This window comes from Heptranchias perlo, chromosome 9, assembly GCF_035084215.1.
Source record: "Heptranchias perlo isolate sHepPer1 chromosome 9, sHepPer1.hap1, whole genome shotgun sequence".
In the NCBI taxonomy this organism is placed as follows: domain Eukaryota; kingdom Metazoa; phylum Chordata; class Chondrichthyes; order Hexanchiformes; family Hexanchidae; genus Heptranchias; species Heptranchias perlo.
Window position 1 is genome coordinate 25,974,386 of NC_090333.1, and position 19,179 is coordinate 25,993,564.

General features: G+C 44.0%; 1 protein-coding gene across 2 annotated transcripts in view; it reads left to right on the top strand.

Annotated features, from left to right (window-relative positions):
* The first annotated feature begins 948 nt into the window (after window positions 1-948).
* LOC137324978 (MAP kinase-interacting serine/threonine-protein kinase 1-like) overlaps window positions 949-19,179 on the top strand; it is a 65,964-nt gene continuing 47,733 nt past the window's right edge. Inside the window, exons 1-3 of one of the 2 annotated variants that reach the window (XM_067989675.1) lie at window positions 949-1,193; window positions 6,134-6,196; window positions 15,318-15,427. The gene's annotated coding sequence lies outside the window, so the exon portion shown is untranslated. The remainder of the gene's footprint in view (window positions 1,194-6,133; window positions 6,197-15,317; window positions 15,428-19,179) is intronic. The other variant, XM_067989673.1, reaches the window with a different exon arrangement.

The window sequence follows — 19,179 nt, forward strand, 5'->3', positions numbered from 1 at the left end:
ATCACCCATTAAAATCTGCTGTGATTTCTTTGCTACTGTACACTGCTGAGAGATTGTAGAAGAGACCATTGCTCTGGTATAGACAGACAAACAAAACTCAATTTCTTATTCCAGATTTCTAATGTTAAAGGCAATGAAAGAAATTAATATATTTTAATCCAGAATTAGGCTATTTTAGTTTCTCAAAGACGATGAAAGCAGAGTGATGGCAAACCCCTGATTCTGATTACTGCCAAATCATTGATCATTGGGAAGAGTGATTTCCCATAGGGAAATCAGCTGTGTGGCATTTTTTGCCAGCATTGACAGAGGTCTGAGAGCAGGCTGCCTGCAGGATTTCTTGGGCAAAAAAAGTATGACTTAAACTTCCTAACCTAGTTACTTTTGATTTGCAGTTTTAAGTGTTAGTCATAGGAGAAACAATGATCATCTAAATTTTGTAAACCAGCCAGTGTCACTCCCATAATTCATTTATGCCATAAGGACATTTCCTGTTTGGCGAGGTCAGATTGTGCTAGTCCTCATGATTTTTGTATTGTTGTCAATATTGGGGAAATGTAACATTGACAGTTATGACCTACAAAAGTGACTCAGATTATAACTAATTTAATAACAAACAACAGTGATTATTTTAAAGCTCCACAGTGGCAGTACATTGAGAGCTCCATTTGGATGGTGCATAAAAGCACCCCTTGAAAATTGTGACTGTAGGCGATACACTTTATGTAATTCTATGTAATTTTAGATTTTCAGATATTGAATTTTCAGACCTTCTAACTGGGGAAAATTTTATGAGGGTTAACATGCAGCCAATTACCAAAGGAGTGAGGGGTAACCACAGTGAACAGTTTTAGGGGTTGGGCTGTTACATTCCTTGAGTTGGAAGATCTGCATTTTAAACCAAAACCAACTAGAGATTATCATTCATTTTTTTTACAGTGAGACACACTGAAATAAGACTCAACAGGCGTTTAATTGCAGTGTGGTATATTTGACCTTAACAAGATGGCGTTAACGTACGGTCCATTTTGCTCACTGACCGTTCTAACATGGCGGCGCTACGGTGGCCGATAGACGCGGGTCACTTCGTACAGTCCACAATCTGGGAAAGCGCTTTGCGATAGCGGTATAGGGGAGGAAGATGGCGGAAGCTGTCAAAAGCCGAGCTTGGTCCTTATGGACGGAGTTTCCAGGTAATGATAAATGGAGTCATTAATGTTCAGATTAACTCGCTAGACTGTTAAACGGGAGGGTCTAGGTTCAGTTGGTGTGTGAGGGTGGGAGGCTGTGCCTCAGTGTTAGACCGGAGCCGGTGGGTTGTCCCGGGTTACCGGCCGCCAACTTTCTCTCAGCCCATTACAATTATATTGTAAGAAACTCCACACTTTATTTCCTAACCTCAGTTGATTGATGTGATTTTAATTTTTGATCAACACCCCCCTCCCCCAAATCCTTTTTATTCCTCCCGCCCTTTTTTAAACTGGTTTTGATGACTTTTGATTAGTCTTTTTCTTTTACCCGGCGCACAGAGAGAGACGTTGATCCGCCTCAGCCAAAAGACCGCCTGCCCGGGAGAGGACCGGGAGTTCAGTTTAATCAACGAGATAAAAGGTGTATCGGGGGCATTTATCACGATACTGATTCCCTTTGATTTGCAAATGATGTATTTTTTCGATGGGGTGAAACCACATTCTGCAACACTGGTGTGGTAAAAGCTGCAACTCGCTGTAAATCTTGCGTTGCTATGATCCTTCATCCTATTCTTTCACTTTTTTTTTTGTTTGTTGAAAGACATGAACCAAGATTTAAAACAAAACGACAAATGATGCCAACTGGAGGGAACCTTGTGGGAAAGTTAAAATTTCTGATGAGTGCAAGAAAACCCGTGGATTTTAGTCTGTTGCGGTAGTTGCATCACTGGGACTTGTTTCAACATTCAACAACTGTTCCCCTGATCACGGTGCAATCGGTATCCGTATCAAAGTTAGAGTGGATTGTACAATGGCTCAGAATGCTGATTTTCAAATTTTGTCTTTGTAATAAAGCTGCCATTACTTAAGTGACTGTAATCTGAATCTCTTGTTAAATCGGTGTGCATTATCGTATTTCATTTGGGTTTGTTTTAAAAACTTTTTTCAGTTCAGTACTGGATCTACTGATAAACTCCGTGTGAAACTTTGCATCAGACTCTGAGGGAAGTGGAAAAAGTGGTTTGTAGATAAATTGAGGACATAAATTCTACTAAATGGTATGTTAAGCATCTGAATTTGAAGTCTGGTGCTTGCATTACTTACTGGGCTAATATGAATTTAAAATGTCAAGGCACAGATCAAAAATATAATCTAGTGAAAAATGAATCGAGATATAAAAAGTAGCTAATTCAAAGCGTGATAAAATGTCTTGAACAATCTCCCAAGCAGTGTAGTAGAGGTGCAGAATTTAGGCGTGTTCAAAACACAGTTGATCGCTAGGCTGGGACATTCAGGATGTAATAATATTACGAGACCGATAGCTGCAGTTCGAGTTTCAACCAGACAATACTATGTTTGCATTTTGTGGCTTTTGCCTGCAGTTCTTTATCATCCTGTTCATAAAAGAACTCAGTACCTGCATGGATACAAGATTACGCAGCGCTCCCTTTTAAAAGTTGACACGATCTCAAGATTTAATCTGGTTGGTTTAAAATGTGCTTAGAGTCCAACGTACTCCCTGTGCACTTTGTAAACTAGGTTTCAGAATACTCTGATTTACACTCTGAGTTGTCAAATCCAACGTTATTACACTTCCATGGGAATCTGACACCACTTTATTCCAGAATCAGGCTGAGCCGTGTCTCGTGATTTACAGTGTAAGTTTAGTGTCTGTGCTAGGCGCAAATCACTTCACAATGAAACTAAACTTGTATTATTCGAAGGGTGTATTTATGATAGAGAGGTGAGATTCAATGAGTCAAATGACATTTTCTTGTTCTTCAGGTTATGATCTTAATATTGAGGTTTATGTGTTTTGCGTCTTGCTTAATGCATGCAAATCTCTGTATTTGTTAGTGTCTAATTAGTAATTTAAAGGAGCTGTGTTCCTTCTTTTTTCATTGCTGATAGAATTATAGGAAATATGTCAAAGATATGAAAAAAAGAAAGACATCTATTTATATGGACATTGGAATTATTGTGCATTGGATAAATAATCATTCCCGGTGGGTTCTGTTTCCCCTCTTTTACATCCCAGTCCCCTGGCAATCAACGGTGGAACCTTGGAGCTGTGAGCAACGCCACGGGAGAATTGTCAGGAATCCAGTGTGCGAGTTGCATTTTCTTTCAGGCTCTTATGATTTGCAATCCCGGCTGCAGTTTATATTACTGAGTGATCTTTTACACAAAATGTAATTGCGGTGTGACTGTTTCTATGAACTCTTCCTTTGTAAGTGAATAGTCACTTTTGCAGCCGTCTTCCACCATTTGTCAGTTTGGGATTAGAGGATTTATCTAGATTATCATGTGATGCTCACTATGGGAGAAGATAGACTGGTTCCAGCTAGTATATTTTGATGTTGTGAGGTCAGGACTTGAAGTTAAGGCTAGGCTGACAAACAGCAGGCAGAGATGTAGGTTTGTTGGGGGAAAAATCCCCAGACATAATATAGCGACTGTACCAAAGATAGTTAGAGGCAATTTCTTACAAAATTATGAGTAGCTTCCTCAGTTTTCAGACACTGGACAGCGCAGTATGTATGCATTGGTTGTGGAATTATAACTGCTGATCTATTGCATCAGTCATGATGTGATGGATGAACTGCAAAATGTAGTTTAGGTCTAGTTCTGAATATTGAACCCTGTGGCAATACTGGTATGTGTCCTTGTGGAGAGCAGGGGGGATTAAAAATGTATGGATAAATTCAAATTACCTGCTTCTGGGGCCAAATTTGTCTCTGATTTGCCTCCTTCAGCCTCTCTCCCTCTTTAAGATGTTCCTTAAAACCTACCTCTTTGACCAGTTCCTATGTTCCTAAAAAAGGGGAAATAGAAGTGATGGTCTCAGGTCTGGTACGGCAGCCAAAATGCGCACGCGGATAGACACAGGGAAACTCAAGTTACATAGATGTGGTTACATAGCAAGATTGGGATAGATATATCCTGGTGATAAACAGGGAATAGAGAGGAGACAATAGGAGGGAGTCCAAAGTTAAAATCAGGGGTCCTGTGGTGGGATAAAGTGGACGTAGATAGGGTGGCGTCAGCTTGGTGCTTCGACAAACTGATGTCCAGATTTGGAGATAGGTGTGGAGGGCAAGTGAGTCCAGAAGCTATTTGAAGGGTGGAGTACCAGAGGATGCACTGCTGGAGGTATTTCCATGGGAATGGACAGCCAGGAGGTGTGCAGAATTGATCATGGGGCAGAAAAAACAGTGGCGAAGAGTAGTGGAAATCTGGAACTCTTCTCTTTTCCCCTCCCTTCCTCCGCCCCCCCCCCAAAAAAAAAGCTGTTAGGCTGGGGGCTAATTGAAAATTTAAAAACCGAGATTGATAGATTTTTGTTGGACAAGGCTATTACGGGTTACGGAACCAAGGCGGGTAGATGGAGTTAAGATACAGATCAGCCATGATTTAATCGAATGGCTGAACAGGCTCGAGGGCTGAATGGCTACTCCTGTTCCTGTGTATCAGGCTGAAAGAGAAGGCTTCTTTGCTGTGGGCAGTTTATGGATTTGTGAAAAAAAATCAGTTGTCTGGTTATTGTTGAGTCTGTCAGTGGACAACAGTCTCTATGTATGCTGATTTACTTCTTTCATCTCCTGCCATTAACTTCCCTACCTAATCTTGTGACTAATCGTATGAATCAGTACTATGTGTGAAAATGTGCCAAAAAACAGATTAAGGGCTAGGTTGTCTTGTGATGCAGTATGCTATTCACTCTTGTTCCATTGCATGCGTGTTAAAACTAAATTCCTATTGAAGGATTACCAACACCTCTCTATATAAAGGATTGTATGAGGCAACCTTCCTCACCTTATTTTTCATTTGCGTGAATTTTTGTATTAACAAGGGTGAATAATGACAATTTCGCAAGAATTCAACAAATTGAACTCTTTACAGCCAATCAATTAGATCAGCTTAGTGATTTACTTAGTTATCTATTAGTCTCTGTATAAACCATCTGAACATCTCTACAGGGTAAAAATATCACTGTACGTATCCCTTATTATTGTCTGTATCAACTGCTTGAAGCCCTCAGTAGGATTAATGCCTGGATTCCCTTACAGATGCCCATTACCCTATTACATTATTCATCCCTGGCCATCTATTCTGTGTGGCTATTGGATTGTGCCATCAATAATATGGGATGATTTAGGAAATATCAGTTTCCTTCATCGTTGCTGAGTCAAAATCCTGGAACTCGCTACCTAACTGCACTGTGGGGGGGAACCTTCACCACACAGACTGCAGTGGTTCAAGAAGGGGGCTCATTACCAATTTTTTCAAGGGCAATTAGGGATGGGCAATGAATGCTGGCCTTGCCAGCGATGCCCACGTCCCATGAACAAACAAAAAAAAAAGTTATGGCACAAGACTACAGAGCGTACTGAGGCTATTAATGTTCAATGTGCAGCTGATTTAATATTTCAAAAAACCTTTGGGGGAAGGAGCGAGGAAAAAAATTAAGAATGCACTTGTTGAACTGTTAACTATTATTGATGGACTCTTTGCCTAGGGAATATACAGAGCATCAGGACTACCTGATTAGGGCGTGAATAATATCTGCTGTAGCCATAGAGGTCTTTAAGATTATGAAAGGGTTTGATAGGGTAGACGCAGAGAAGATGTTTCCACTAGGGGCCATAAATATAAGATAGTCACTAATAAATCCGATAGGGAATTCAGGAGAAACTTCTTTACCCAGAGAGTGGTTAGAATGTGGAACTCACTACCACAAGGAGTAGTTGAGGCAAATAGTATAGATGCATTTAGGGTGAAGCTGGATAAATAGACGGGGGAGAAAGGAATAGAAGGATATGTCGATAGGGTATGGAGCATAAACACCGGCATGGACCTGTTGGGCCGAATGGCAGTGTTGCTTTGTAATTCTTATTTGACTAGTTCCACTAAAATATGACTAATTTTACTTTGTCACGCAGTTGGCAGATATGGTAATGCAGAGCAAGATAACAGAACTGAAAAACTTTCAACGCTCCTTTAAGGTAAGCATTAAAAAGGCAAATATTCATTTCCATTTGACAGAAGCAGCTTCTGGGAACACAGTAATCAGAGGATTCATGCCACTGACTAAGAACCATGAAGTTTCTGGAATTGTCATGTGTGTCTTTGACATTTTAGAATCATAGAATCATAGAAAGGTTACAGCACAGAAGGAGATTATTTGGCCCAATGAGTCCGTGCCGGCTCTATGCAAGAGCAATCTAGCTAGTCCTACTCTCCCGCCCTATCCCCGTAGCCCTGCAAATTTTTTAGTTCCGTTTTGAAGGCCGTGATTGAATCTGCCTCCACCACCCCCTCGGGCAGTGCATTCCAGATCCTAACCAATCGCTGTGTAAAAAAATAAGTTTTTCCTTTGGTTCTTTTGCCAATCACTTTAAATCTATATCCTCTGGTTCTTGACCCTTCTGCCAATGGGAACAGTTCCCCTCTATCTACTCTGTGTAGACCCTTCATGATTTTGAGTACCTCAATCAAATCTCCTCTCAACCTTCTCTGTTCCAAGGAGAACAACCCCAGCTTCTCCAGTCTCTCCTTAACTAAATTCCCTCATTCCTGGAATCATTCTAGTAAATCTCTTCTGCGCCCCCTCTAAGGCCTTGTGTAATTTGGGGGAAGAAATTGAACCAATTGGGTGGTGTAGAGAAGGGAGAAGATAAGATGCATGCTCGTAATGCAGAGGTATATTTTTAGACATGCAAAGTTTGTGATTGTGCAGTATGTGGGATTATTTTATTTTTGTCTAAACTGTAAATGAATAAGAGGAAAAACTAGAGACTAGCATGGGGAAATAATTGAGTTTAAATATTTTAATAATGTAAATTTCAATAGTGTTTGTCACGCATACAATTCTGATGGCTTGCAAGTCAAATCTGAATATTCAGCAATTACGCACCAATATCCATCATAAAATGATGTGCCTGCCAGTTCCCTGCTACTGTTTAAGCTAAGGCAGTGATTTTTGGAAATTGTAAGCTTCAAAACATGGTAATGGCATTCGACAATAACAGCGACTGTGATGTGATAGTAGTACAGGACTCTGCCTGTTGTCTGACTGGAGAAAGGCTTTGAATAAACATACTGGAGAAATGGTATGCCTGTTGAGGTTTTTTAAAAATCAGATTGACAAGTACTGGAAAATTAATATTTCATGTAAACATGCACTTTTAATGTAATGAGTGCAGAATGCTTCATGTTCAAATTATAGGGAGCAATTACTCTTAAAGTTGCCTCAGTGTACCAATATAAAATAGAGTGTGAGATTATTAGGCATTTTAAAGACAATATAATGGAAGAACATATGGGGCTCAATTTTAAAATGGCGGCGGGGGGTGGGGTCAATGGGTGCGCTGCCCCAACTAATAAAAACTTACCTTTCCCCACGCGATCGCGACTTAATTGGTGGCCGATAATCTTGTTTCCGGGTTTGCCATCCAAAAGCTGCACAGTGGCGGATTGCGCACCCGCATGAAAAGGCTGTCAGCTGGAGCATCTGGATTTAAAGGGCCATTGCTCCAATGGATTTTGCTGGAGCAAAGAGCCAGAAGACATAATGGAGCAGCACAGGGGCAAGGCTACTCCAAGATTCAGCGTGCCTCACTTCAGCTGCTACTGGCCAGGGTGAGGAGGAGGAGGGAACAATTTTACCCGGCCGACAGGAGAAAGCGCCCTGCCTCTGCCACCAAGAAGGCCTGGCTCGAGGTGACAGTGGAGGTCACCAGCAGGAGCAACATATCCTGCACCTGGGTCCAATGCAGGAAGCGTTTCAATGACCTAACCAGGTCAGCAAAAGTGAGTACACTTACTGATTCTCCTACATTCCGTGTTGCACATCACCCCTGCCCACCACCCCCCCCCACCCCCAAACACATCCTGCACTGCCAAGACTAATCCCACATCACTCCTAACACCCACTTGAGACTCATCCTCAACTTACCTGCACCTCCTGAGCACTTCCTCACCTCCCCATTTGTGACCCCACCACTACCACTCACCCCAGTCCTGATCCAATGTGATGTCTCTGTCTCATACTCACCCTCTGATGCATCTCTTTCATGGTCAGCCTCACCCAAAGCAATGCATTCATCGGTTGGCCACTTCACCATCACTCACTCACATGTCTGTACTTTCTCCCCTTCTAGAAGAGAGCGTAAAATGCACGTGAGAGTGCGAGGACTGGAAGGGGGCCACAACAAATAGTGGTCCTCACAGACACTGAGGAGGAGGCCCTGGAGATCAGCCTCATCCTTGTGTGCCTGTCCCTCAGGAATGCCGAGACTGGCACCCCACAAATGTCTGGTGACACAACTTTAACATTCATCACACACAACATGAATTGATGTTAACAATGCTTGCAACGTAGAACACCTCAGTACGCTCATCGCAACATGACACATCTGTGATGATGAATAATATTGCCTTCTGTTCTCTTACAGGCCCTTCAATGACCGCAGTGACGGCAGAGGGCGATTCCTCAGAGGACCTGCCGGCCTCTGAAGGCAAACCATCACATCTTAGCGAACCACCCACCAGCACAGAAACTCACACCTCGGTGGGTCCTAGTCCTCAGTTAGTTGGGTTGGCACCTGGTGAGTCACCACACACAAGTGAGCACGAACAGACACTGGTGGCAGGGGCAGCTGTGGAGAGTCCGCGTTGGTGTGCATACTCGTCTTCAGGCTCTGCTCAGTTGGACGCAGATGCTGAACCCCGGGGGTCTTCTTTTAAAAGGATAATAATCGAGGGACAGCAGTCCATTTGCGAGGTACTGGAACAGGTGCCACGCACACGCTCCACAATAGCCCAGAGGATGGAGGAGTCCAATTCCAGCATTAGTGGAGTGGTGGCACAGGTACGGGAGAGAATCTCTGAGATAGTGTCACAGGGACGTGAGCAACTGTCTGAGATAGTGTTGCAGATTAGTGCGGGAATGTCTGCGATGGAGAGAAGGCTAGCCTCCGTTGAGCTTCAAGCACGGCTCACAAATGAGTCCATTCAGGCCCTGACAATGGCCTTTCGGACTCACGGTGAAGAACATTCTGCCGCCTTAAACAGGCAGACAGAAACTTTACAACTGGGCTTACGTGTCCTCCAAACTGTTCTCCAGCAGGGTGGTAGGAGTGATGTGGGCCTGGTCCAGGAGAAGGATGATGGTGAGAGGGGACATGGAAGCGGGGAAGCCAATCAAAGCGCTCCTACGTCTCACCCGATGCCCCCCTCTCAACCAGTACTTGCAATTCTGCCTCCTCTCCAGGTGGCCGAGTCTGCCCCTGCACAGGTGCAAGCGGAGCAATCTTTAGAGGGGCCCTCACAGGCTCCAAAACCCAGAGGGCGCAGGCCGGAAGCATCTAAGCAGTCCGGCCATGGACATGAGCAACCTGCCACTACCTCTGCTGCAGCCACAGTGGATGGACCACTTAGAAGCTGTAGGAAGAGAAAGGCTAAGGATTTGTGATCACGAAGGGTATGCACAAGGGTGTCTGACAGACTGTCATGTTTTTCGTTTATATTTGTTTTTTGTTAAAGTCACATTAAATGTTATCATTCTCACCACTACTACCACGTCTTGCCCATTCTTGACTGGCTTTTGTGATAGCACCCTTTCATGTGCTTCATCATGAATGGTGACACTTGATGCCACCCAGTGGGTCACTTTACAGTGGTTGTATGTGTAGTTGCAGGACTGTTTTGTGCGGGGAGGGGTGCTGGTGTTGGCGCTACTCTTTCCAGTGGTGTGAGGACTGGACTCTCTCACTTTCTGATATTACAAGAACCGTTCACATATGCGTGACTCCCTGGCCTCATGAGCAGCCAGGTGAGCCGCTGCTCCGCCTATGGGTTCCTCCTCCTCAATGTGGATGGCGCATGAGGGGATGGGGCCTCCTCAACCGGTACCCCTCTCTGTTGTGCCATATTGTGCAGGACACAACACACTGCTATAATGTGACCCACTCTCGCTGGTGTATATTGAAGCGCTCCCCCAAAACGATCGAGGCACTAAAATCGTAACTTGAGCAGCCCTATCGCATGTTTAGCTATAGACCTGGTGGCGATGTGGCTGTCGTTGTATCGAAGCTGTTGCTCATTGATGGGGTTCCTCAGAGGAAACGTGAGCCACGTGTGCAGGGGGTATCCCTTGTCCCCGAGGATCCAGCCCTTAAGGGTGTTCAGTGCGTGGAAAAGGCCCGGGATGTTGGATTCCCTCAGGATGAATGAATTGTGGCAGCTGCCAGGGAATATGGGCACACAAGTGAAAAAATCTTTTGTGGTGGGCACAAACGAGCTGAGCATTGATGGAGTGCTATCCCTTCCTGTTGATGAACAGTCCTGGCTATTGTGGAGGTGCTCGTATTGCTATATATGTTCAATTGATTGCACCCTGTACAGGTGGGAAGCCAGCCACAGAGTGGAATCCCACTGCCCACTCCAGTCGGGCTGAGGTCGTCCATGGGGAAGTTGACGTATTGCGAGGCCCTGCGAAACAAGCCGTCGGTGACCTGCCTTATGCACTTGTATGCAGACAACTGAGAGTCCCAGACAGTGTCTTCAGTGGCACCCTGGAATGATCTGGAGGCGAAGAAGTTGAAGGCAGTGTTGACTTTAACTGCGATGGGTAATGAGATGCCGCCAGGCCCAGCAGGGAGAACTCAACATGAAGGAGGCTGTAGATGTCTGCGATCACCTGGCGACTCACTCTTAACCTCTGTATGCACTGCTCCTCAGAGAGGTCCAGGAAGCTGAGCCTTGGTCTGTAGACCCTCTGACGAGGGTAGTGCCTCCTGTGACATCGCTTCCTCTGTGTTCTTGTGCAGGTGCCTGTGGTGCAACACTGTCTTGTGGAGCTCCAAGTGGCGGAAGTGCACGCCGTGCCTGGCTAGGATGCTGATGTTCCTCGTCCTCAGATGTACTAGTGAATGCAGCCATGGTGCCCCCTCCATCCTGATGGTATGAGTTTGAGGGGGTCTGGAAAGTTGGTAAATATGTGTAAACAGAACAATTCTGAGTGGAAACCAAGAATTCTCAGTCTAAACACAAAGATCTCCCAGCCAAATGTTTGTCTGAGAGAACCGAGCACCCTGCTGCAATAACTCACCTTTTATCTCCATCTGTCAAACAGGGATTTAAATGTCCATATGGCTGCCGGCTGAAACACAACTCCATCACCATGGCGTGTTTCACATGGCACGGGAAACACGTTGAGGCAAAGTTGAAATCGCTTGCCTTCAATCTAAATTACATTTATTAATTTTTTAATGACTTTAACTAGTTGATTCAGTGGTTTAAATATCTCCCCGCCAGCTTTAATTGCCAGCGGGACTTCCAGCTTGTAAATTGAGCCCATGGTGTCAGCATGATGAACAGTGAAAGTACTAACTCCTGGATTTAATTCTGATAAATCTGCCTTTGTTTACAGGCAATGAGTTTATTCTTATCTCTGTCTATTTAGTTCTCTTAATGTGGCTTATGCTTTGAAAGGAGTTCATTTTCTTTCCTAGTAGGAGTCAGTACTTCTAAAATAGAAAGGTGCAAGTGGAAGCTTCCTGCAGCTTGTTGAGAATCCTATCAGAAAGATGGCACATGGTGAAACCTATATATCTCTGTCTGAAGTGAAGTCATGAATTCCTCTATTCTTTAAAAAGTGCAGGACTGAAGGTCCGGTGTGGGAAGATGCAACTTCCTGATAACTGTATAGCTCAGAGCCACTGAAGTGATGAAAAAAGCGTAGACTATTTCATAATGGCAAAGAGCAATGAACAAAAAGAGGAAATAGTGAGAACGGTAGAGCTCACAATTTTTAAACGCTAATACAACTCGACCCTGTTATAAATTCAGTTCCACACCAAATAAGGCAATCAAACAATCGTTTCTGTATGCACCAAGTCGAATTGCTACACAACCCTGGAGATGCAGGTAAATTGTTATAGTATGGCAGCCGGATAGAACATTGTCCTTTCGCCTGATATTTAGATTCAGATACAATCCAGACTGGACTGAAAGTGCCCTCTCTTGCCTAACTTTGATGGTTTCAAGTGGGACAGTGGAAAGTTGGGCAGTTTTTTGTTTGCAGAACATATACCATTTATGCGGGTATTCTAGCAGACAGTAAAGTGCCTTGGTGTCAGTTCAGGGACTATTTTTGAGTGGGAATGCACTTTCCTGCTAACTGTAGATAGCATCTATTTACCTGGTGCTTGTGGTTTCTTTGCTCATCTGTCTCTTCCTAGGCTTTCCATCTCTTATTCTGTCTGCAATGTATCTCCAAAATGTGTTTTGCTCTCAAGCACTCTGCACTAGAGTCCTCCTCGTGAAGAGTGGGACAGCTTGACAAAGCTACATCCTCTGCATCCCATTGATGTGAAATGAATTGCAGTTGTATTAAACCCCTACTCAGCCCAAATTTATGCAAAGAAAATATGAACTGCTCGAGTTTGAAAAGGAAATTTCTATAAATTCAGATAACCCCGAAAAAAGATTTCACATATGGAATTAGTGATTAAAAAAGACATGCGCCTGACTTCACTCACTGTTTCCTGTGGTACATGCTCGGTAATTACTGTCTTCCGTAACTGAGTTACACGGTTGCTTCATTTGGAGAAACAAGATTAATTGTAGTCCTCTATAAAGTATACATTGTAAATGCTGCATTAAATAAGAGGAGGAGAATTGATTAAAAGAAGAGGGTGGAGTCATAGATGCTGGTCGGTGTCAGGTGATGCCACCCCGTTGTATTGAATATCTAATTTCTGTGTCCAGCCAGTGACAAATAGAAGTCAGTAAGACCCAGCAGAAAATATCAGAAAATGAGGGAGGGGTGGAATTTTAAAAAAAAACAGAATTGCAGCCTGCATTGATACTGTGAAACTAAAATATAAAGGCTTCTCTTTCTGCCACCCCCCCGACCCCGCACTGCAACAATCCAGGGTCAATAATAGCAGGAATGGGCAAGTTTTTGCTGAAAGGAATCCTGAAATTCTGGTTTCCATTCTTTTGTATATAAAAATAGTGATTAATCTGGTAACATATAGGCCATTTCATTATGTTAACATCACAGCGAGCTGATCTGGTCCTTATCCAACTTTCAGCGGATTGAAAAAGTTAGAAATGGGAATCCATGCTGATTTTTTTTTCCTGTCTGCTGTTGGCTCATTGGGCAAATGGACAATGTAATTTAGTACTGATCTATACCAGGTGAGGACAAGATTGGGCTCTGTTGTGATGCCCTCACAATCGAATAGCCTACTGACACTTGCTGGGCAGACTTGCTCCTGAATAATGAGCACTTGGGAAGGGGACCACACAGCAATTGTTGCACAAGGAACCATATCCCAGAAAGGAATGAATGCCCTTGGGAGAGAGGGGGAAAATGGGCAGAAAAAATAATTTCAAAGAACTGCTATACAACAATTGATGAATAACTTCAATTATGAATGAAGTAGCAGAGCATATGGAATAAAACAGATTTTCCGGTGATATTGAAGGAATATACATAAAACATTGGCTCAGATTTTGTTGTGAAAATAACGGTGAGGCTAACGGTGCTCACCATTATTTATGTGCAAATCGGACAGTAACTTCTGGCGAGTGGAGAAGTGCAGTTAAACGCGAAAATCTGGAAGTTGCTGTCTGAGATGCACCACTCCTCCGTAAGCTGCGAGAAAACAGCATCTGGCTCCCCATTCAAATGTATTGAACTGCGTGAGGTTCCTGTACTGATGTAGATACGGGCTAAACTTGCCACAAAAAGTTAGGGCTTGTCCATTCCAGTCTAAGCACCCTTTCAACGGTGTGATAAGTCTTAATCACTGCCAAAAAACCTCTCTGGTACTGAAAATTAACTTTTGAGTGTGGAGTCTCATTCCTTCAGCTTTTAATTGTTGGAGATTTAACAAAAAAGTAAATAATTTTTTTATTTTTACATTTTCTTTCTGTCTCTTTTATCTCTCTCTCTCTCTCTCTCTCTCAATCCAATCTTTCTCTCCCTCTCGTTATTTTGCTTTCCGTACCTGATTTGACGTTGAATTCACGATTCTAACTTACACTTCCTGGTTCAGACTCTGTGCTGCTTATTAATGATTCTTCAATCTGATTGTTTAAGACGACACACAGTTGCTTGCCCTGTTCACACAGGTCCCAGATGCCCTGTAGAGGGTGCTGCGCCTCTTGGCTCTCCCACTGACAGCAACTTGCTCTACAAAACCCGATGGAAAGTCTACGGGCAAGTGCAAGTCTAACGAACGGCTAGTGCTGTTCATTCACCGCTCACAGCAAAATCTGGCCCATTATGTATAACTCTGTGTAGCCATAAACAATTAACTTAAGGGGGAGAGGCAGCAGATGGCTAACGCTGATATTAAACTCTGCTGTGAAGTGGTTTTGTCTGCAGTTTCCTACATGGTGAGTTTCTGATTTTAGCTATATTATTAGAAAGATACTGAATACAGGATTTCCCTATAAAAGGGAAAAAGGAAAGAGTCAAACGGATGAACCAATGTGGATTGCTTTTATGGATGATTAAATAGTGTTGTTGGAAGAGACTGAGGAATTAGCTACTTACTTGCCATCTGGATCGGATACTGGGGAATTTGGAATTTACATCAAGGGAAAGAAAATAGTTTGAATGGAGAGCCTCTTGCTAAGTTATTTTCCCCCTAAATACTGTTTTTACTGCTGGGTTGGAAAACTTCTTGGGCTGGTCATACACTCTGTTAGTGCACTGTGCTGTAGAGTGGTAGGGTGTGGACGTTTGTGGTGTTTCCACGTGTTGAACTCCCAAACTAAGCCAGTATGTTCTGGACAGTGAGTCAACTCTGGCTGTTCGTGCGCATATTCAATATTACAGGTCACAGAGCAGCATTATCCAAACTACTGCCTGTGCGCTTTTGCGGAGGGAGAAGTATAGTGAACAGGGACTTTAGAACACAAAACTATAATCTATAAAACGAGAGGGGGAGAGAATTCCCCATTTCCCCCCCCCTCAAAAAAAATCCTCAGTTATAGCCTTGTTTTCTGTTGCTTTCACCATTGCCTGAGATAATACTCTGACACTACAATTGAGTGCTTTTCTGTGTTTTTCTGTGTAATTGATTGCTACTTACATTTGCATAGCGCTAGACTCTCCCTGATCCCTGTAAGTGATTCGAACAACAGCAGCTGCTCTATTCGTCCAGCTACCAACTGTCCTGAAGAAATTACCCAGAATTCACAGACAAGACCAGGTATCAAATACATGCCTATTTTCCCCTTTGGGCAACTATTTCTATACTTCAACAAAAGCAAAGTACTGCGGGTACTGGAAACCTGAAATAAAAACAGAAAATGTTGGAAACGCCCAGCAGGTCAGGCAGCATCTGTGGAGAGAGAAAAAGAGTTAACGTTTCATCAGAAATATATTTCTATACTTAATCTGCTCTACAAAAGCATGTATGTTGGTTATTTCAATGTCTACTGTTAGTTTCAAAATATGACCTTGAGTCAAATGAGAATTGTTAAGATGAAAAGCAAAGCCAGCTTGCATTACCTTTCTCTTTCAAATGCTCACCAGGCTGCTGTGCATCTCCAGTAGATTCTGCTTTTTTAAAAAAAAAATTAAAGAATTTATTTATAAGTGCTGTACCAGAATTTATTTGTTTTATAAATTATGTTGCTGAAATGTTCTTGACCTGCATTTGGGGCTTTTCCACGTGGTTCAGTAGTGGTGATGCTTGTAATGCTTTACCTTTATTTTTCACCATCACATGCACCTCCCTCCACAGAGGCCCTGCCATCAGTATATTTATACTCCCATGAAACACTCCTGACTATATAGGACTTGACCATCTGTCTAACTCTGCATCTGTGAACTATGCAGCCTTGCTGAGCATTAATGAAACGTGTCCACGTAGAGTGGCTAGTTGAGAGCTTGGATTTAGATGGGGTTCACATACTCCTATCCCAGGAGTTGGCAAATGGCTGCTTGTCATTTGTTCAAGAACTACAGTGGTAATTCCATAGTCTGCTACAATAAATTCTGTCATATCGGAGGGACTGACGCTCATTTCTGAATGACCGATCCATTCCCATATGACCACCTGAATGTTCCCAAAATACTACTGGAAAAACTGTTTTAAAATATTGCTTGCTTTACATAATTTCCCTGAAATCTGTCAGGGCCTTCAGAGGTCACAGATTGAAAATAACATGATTTCAGTTTTGCTGCACCAGTGTTTTAATTAAAATATTTGCCTTCCTGGGGCATGATGATACAGTGAAGTACAGTGGTACAACATAGGTTTGTGCATGATTTCCCTCTATTGTAAGCTCTTGATTTTGCTGGCAGTGCTGTAGAAAAGTGCCGAAGCAAAGCTGGACATTTCCTCATAGGGAAAAGTTGTAGGCCAGATTTTACACTCTTTCATATCTCTTAGCTGGCTATAGATTAGCATTATTAGAAAGAAAGAATTTGAATTTATATAGCGCCTTTCACGATCACAGGACGTCGAAAAGTGCTTCGCAGACAATGAAGTATTTTGAAGCGTAGTCGCTGTTGTAATGTAGGGAAATGCGACAGCCACTTTTTTTTATTCATTCATGGGATGTAGGCATTGCTGGCAATGCCAGCATTTATTGTCCATCCCTAAATGCCCTTGAGAAGGTGGTGTGAGCCGCCTTCTTGAACCACTGCAGTCCGTGTGGTGACGGTTCTCCCACAGTGCTGTTAGGTAGGGAGTTCCAGGATTTTGACCCAGCGACGATGAAGGAATGGCGACATATTTCCAAGTGGGGATGGTGTGTGACTTGGAGAGGAACCTGCAGGTGGTGTTGTTCCTATGTGCCTGCTGCCCTTGTCCTTCTAGGTGGTAGAGGTCGCGCGTTTGTGAGGTGGCTGTCGAAAAAGCCTTGGCGAGTTGCTGCAGTGCATCCTGTGGATGGTACACACTGTAGCCACAGTGCGCCAGTGGTGAAGGGAGTGAATGTTTAGGGTGGTGGATGTGGTGCCAATCAAGCGGGCTGCTTTGTCCTGGATGGTGTTGAGCTTCTTGAGTGTTGTTGGAGCTACACTCATCCAGGCAAGTGGAGAGTATTCCATCACACTCCTGACTTGTACCTTGTAGATGGTGGAAAGGCTTTGGGGAGTCAGGAGCTGAGTCACTCGCCGCAGAATACCCAGCCTCTGACCTGCACTTGTAGCCACTGTATTTATGTGGCTGGTCCAGTTAAGTTTCTGGTCAATGGTGACCCCCAGGATGTTGATGGTGGGGGATTCGGCGATGGTAATGCCGTTGAATGTCAAGAGGAGGTGGTTAGACTCACTCTCGTGGAGATGGTCATTGCCTGGCACTTGTCTGGTTCCATTCGCAACCCCTCAGATAATGAAGCAGTCTGTGCCCGCATGCAGCAAGACCTGGACGATATCCAGGTTTGAGCTGATAAGTGGCAAGTAACATTTGCGCCAGACAAATGGAACTGAACACTGTAATCATCAGCGAACATCCCCATTTCTGACCTTATGATGGAGGGAAAGTCATTGATGAAGCAGCTGAAGATGGTTGGGCCGAGGACACTGCCCTGAGGAATTCCTGCAGCAATGTCCTGGGGCTGAGATGATTGGCTTCCAACAACTACCACCATCTTCCTTTGTGCTAGGTATGACTCCAGCCACTGGAGAGTTTTCCCCCTGATACCCATTGACTTCAATCTTACTAGGTTCTCCTACTAGGTGCCACACTCGGTCAAATGCTGCCTTGATGTCAAGTGGCAGTCACTCTCACCTCACCTCTGGAATTCAGCTCTTCTGTCCATGTTTGGACCAAGGCTGTAATGAGGTCTAGAGCCGAGTGGTCCTGGCGGAACCCAAACCGAGCAACGGTGAGCAGGTTATTGGTGAGTAAGTGCCGCTTGATAGCATTGTTGACGACACCTTCCATCACTTTGCTGCTGATTGAGAGTAAACTGATGAGGCGGTAATTGGCCGGATTGGTTTTGTCCTGCTTTTTGTAGACAGGACATTCCTGGGCAATTTTCCACATTATCGGGTAGATGCCAGTGTTGTAGCTGTACTGGAACAGTTTGGCTAGAGGCGCAGCTATTTCTGGAGCACAGGTCTTCAGCACTACAGCCGGGATGTTGTCGGGGCCCATAGCCTTTGTTTTATCCAGTGCATTCAACCGTTTCTTGATATCACACGGAGTGAATCAAATTGGCTGATGACTGGATTCTGTGATGGTGGGGATATCGGGAGGAGGCCGAGATGGATCATCCACTCGGCACTTTTGGCTGAAGATGGTTGCAAACGCTTCAGCCTTGTCTTTTGCACTCGTGCTGGACCCTGCCATCATTGAGGATGGGGATGTTTACAGAGCGTCCTCCTCCCGTTAGTTGTTTAATTGTCCACCACCATTGATGACTGGATGTGGCAGGACTGCAGAGCTTTGATCTGATCCGTTGGTTGTGGAATCGCTTAGCTCTGCCTATAGCATGTTGCTTTTGTTGTTTAGCATGCATGTAGTCCTGTGTTGTAGCTTCACCAGGTTGGCAACTCATTTTTAGGTATGCCTGGTGCTGCCCCTGGCATGCTCTTCCACACTCCTCATTGAACCAGGGTCGATCCCCTGGCTTGTTGGTAATGGTAGAGTGAGGAATATGCCGGGCCATGAGGTTACAGATTGTGCCGGAATACAATACTGCTGCTGCTGGTGGCCCACAGCGCCACATGGATGCCCAGTTTTGAGCTGGTAGATCTGTTCTGAATCTATCCCGTTTAGCACGGTGGTAGTGCCACACAACACGTTGGATGGTGTCCTCAGTATGAAGACGGGATTTCGTGTCCATAAGGACTGTGCGATGGTCACCCTTACCAATACTTTCATGGACAGATGCATCTGCGACAGGTAGATTGGTAAGGACGAGGTCATGTAGGTTTTTCCCTTGTGTTGGTTCGCTTACCATCTGCTGCAGGCCCAGCCTGGCAGCTATGTCCTTCAAGTCTCGG